The following is a 3632-nucleotide window of genomic DNA, read 5'->3' as shown; positions in this document are numbered from 1 at the left end:
AAAAGCACAAAACAATCATTAAAAACTTAAAACTAAACCCACTGCAAAGACCGTAGCATTTGAAACCTCTGATCTATCATATCTTCTCTCCTCTGTCCCCCCATTCTTTTGATGCCCAGTGATACACCTTGAAAAAGTGTTGGAGGCAGCGGTAGTCCAACACCATCTCAGCAAATGGTAAAAGGGGAAATTGTACAGGTAGGCACCATCTTAGCAAATGGTAGAAGGGGAAATTGTACAGGTAGGCACCATCTCAGCAAATGGTAAAAGGGAAATTGGTGAACTGATTGCCAAAGCAATGGAAAAAGTTGGAAAGGAGGGAGTCATAACTGTTGCAGATGGGAAGACGTTGTACAATGAATTGGAGGTTGTTGAAAGAATAAAGCTAGACAAAAGCTATATATCTCCATATTTTATCACAAGTGATAAGGCCCAAAAATGTGAATTAGAAAATCCTCTAATTCTGATACATGAAAAGGAAATTTCAAATTTGAATGCAGTTGTCGCAGCTGGCCTTGAATAAGCAAAGAGCTCTTCTGATTTTTTCTTAGGATGTAGAGTGATCCACTAGCAACCCTAATTCTAAATAAAATTCGTGCAAAGCTCCAGGCTTTGGAGAAAACAGAAAAGCCAACTTGGAGGATCTTGTTGTACTTATTAGTGATCAAATGATTACAAAAGAACTTGGCATGAAGCTTGAAAAGGTTGAAGTTGCTATGTTTGGTTGAGCAAAGAAGGTAACTGTATACGAAGAAGGTAACTGTATCGAAGGATGACATTATTATTTTGGTTAGATGTGTCGAAGGATGACACTATTATTATTGTTAGATCTAAGACTTTTGTGATCCATATTGTAGAGAGCAGTCTTTAAGACTTTTGTGATCCATAATGCAGAGAGCAGTCTTTTGCTATTATTCTTGATTGAGGTGGTGATAAGAAGGTTATAGAAGAAAGATGTGAGCAGATTTAGGGTGCCATTGAAGCTAGCACAATAGACTATGATAAGGAAAAGTATCAGGAGAGGTTGGCAAAGCTTTCAGGAGGAGTTGCAGTTCTAAAGATTGGTGGAGCTAGCGAGGCAGAAGTAGGGGAGAAGGAGGACATAGTTACAACTTGAAGTAGGGGAGAAGGTAGGACAGAGTTACAGATGCCTTGAATGCCACTGAGGCAGCAGTAGAGCAAGGTATTATGCTAGGAGATGGTGTTGCTCTTCTTTATGAGACAAAGGAGCTAGAAAAACATCAGACTACTAACTTCGACCAAAATATTGGAGTGCAAATTATTCATAATGCATTGAAGATGCCTGCATATACGATTGCTACAAATGTCGGTGTCAAAGGTGCAGTGGTTGTTGGGAAATTACTGGAGCAAGATAATATTGACCTTGGCTACGATGCTGCCAAAGACTTTCTTCTTTCTTCTTGAAATTATTATACCATTTACTCAAACACCATATCGTGCCCATTAGAACCAGCTATCTGAGTTTTGGTGAAGAGCATTCTTGAAATCCTGTGTTTATTATTATACCATTTATTCAAAGACCATATCATGCACATTAGAACAAGCTATCTGAGTTTTGGTGAAGAGCATGATAGAGGCATAGGTAAAAGAAAATATACAAGGAATTTAATAAAGTCGCCAAGCCAATCAGCAACCTCTTCACAGTTTAATCCTTTCAAGGGATCTCACAGTTCAATCCTTTCAAGGAATTTGAAACTCAGATCCAATGAGGACCTGGTGGATCAAATTAGAGGAACTGAGTTATTTGTAGCTAACAGGTCAAACAAGGATTTCAATTGCAAGAATATAAAACTATTTGACTTGTTACATAATATTTATTTTTCCTTATTGAGGTGTTTTTTTAATAAAAATAATAATGAATGGGTTGAAATACTTAATTTCTCAAATAACCAACTTTGAGCATAATATTAGCAGTGCTAAAGATGCATCATATTATAAGCTATGTTGTATGAGTTTCTAGAATGTGGGAACGTTGGGAACTTGGGTACGAGTGTTGGGAACGACTAGAGGTTTCACCAAAATTTACAGGAAATGGCTAATCTGGAGCGGTAATATTATCTAATAAAAAAAATAAATTATATAATCTATATAATAATCAAAATTAATATTGAATCAAAATTTTCAAATATTAAAATCAATTTAAATATATAAATAATAAATATACAATCTTTCTTATATATAAATATATTCTTTGGGTCTCTCTCTCCCTGAGTCTCTTCCTTTTATATATATAAAATATTAAAATGTTAAGTTCATTATGACACACGACAAATCTTTGAAACAATCTGGCTTAAAAATACAAAGGAGCAATTTTACATATGTTTTTCTAGTTATTCTTAAGAGAAAAAGTAAAGAAACTCTAATGTTTAAGCATTGATTGCCACATACAATATGCACACACAATCTTCTGCCATATACATACATAAACAACGAAAGAAATACTCATCATCATGACATCCTAGATATCGCCCTTACATAGAGGTGCCACACACTTCCTTAACCCATCAAGAGATTGCTCTAGTTTCTCAATTAAGGATATCGGTGTTAAGGATGTCTTTGGCCTTTCTTCTTGCGAAGGTTTCAACTTAGGCTCATGTTTTGTGGGCAGTTTAGCATATTTCTCTATAGGATTCGTATTCCCCAACCCTAGGGAACGTAGGAACTCTAAAAAAATAGTCTTCAAAGCTCCCGAAACTTCCCCAAGCTCCCATTACAGCTCCTGCTGAAAAGGGAATGTTCCCATACATTACCAAATCTCCCGGGAGCGCGGGAACCATTGGAAAGGGTTTCCCAAATCTTGGGAGTGGTTCCCATGTAACAAAGATTATAAGTGATTTCATTATTTCCCCTCTAAATGATTCACTTGAATAACCAACTTTGAGCATCTTCGGCACGAAACTTGCATTGTCTATAGAGATCGATTTTAAATCTCATTACCAAAATACGCGATGGCTGCTAGACTTGGAAAAACGACAGGATGCAACGGACGACAATGTTTAACTGACCAACAACGCCTCTAACGCCAAGTAGAAGGCCATGGATTCCCCCCTTAGTGGTGGAGTAAAGCTTACCTGGAATTGGAGTTACCTCTATCACAGGATATCTGGAGACCAATAATTCTTCGGAAATTTTGCAACTATGGTAAAGGAACTCTAGTAAAGACTGAGTTATTCCACCAGACAATGACAATCATGGTAAGAAAAAATATAAATGGCATTCTTCCTCTCAAGGATCAAACCCTTTCGTGCTTATCTAAGGAATTGAGAAATCACCAGGCTTCCGAAAAAGTTAGCAACAATGCCAATTATTTTTGGAAACAAAGAAATCATTTTACACTTGACTCTATGCAAAATCGCCATTGAAAATCATCATAACTAAGGAATGAGGAGTAAATTGATAGAAACCCTTTCATATTGGAATATTGATGTTAACAAAAATCCTAACTAGGACAAACAAGAGAATCACTAGGTGAGAATAGTATAAGTGATTTGATCTTTTGTCCTAGAAAATTGAAAATATAGCCTTTGGTAAAAGACAAGTGTAAACATAGATGTCACATAAAAATATTATATAATCATCTAATGTAAAGAACCCAAATGTCACATACAAAG

At 36.1% G+C, this 3632-nt stretch overlaps 1 pseudogene; it reads left to right on the top strand.

Moving 5' to 3' along the window:
• Nucleotides 1-217: 217 nt before the first annotated feature.
• LOC149225222 (chaperonin CPN60-2, mitochondrial pseudogene) lies at nt 218-1425 on the top strand (annotated as a pseudogene).
• The last annotated feature ends 2207 nt before the right edge of the window (nt 1426-3632 follow it).

The sequence above is a fragment of the Pinus tabuliformis genome, chromosome J (assembly GCF_031772625.1).
Source record: "Pinus tabuliformis cultivar Carrire ecotype Pingquan chromosome J, CPIR1, whole genome shotgun sequence".
Lineage (NCBI taxonomy): Eukaryota > Viridiplantae > Streptophyta > Pinopsida > Pinales > Pinaceae > Pinus > Pinus tabuliformis.
Note: the sequence above shows the minus strand (reverse complement) of the source record. Positions and strands in the feature narration are given on the sequence as shown.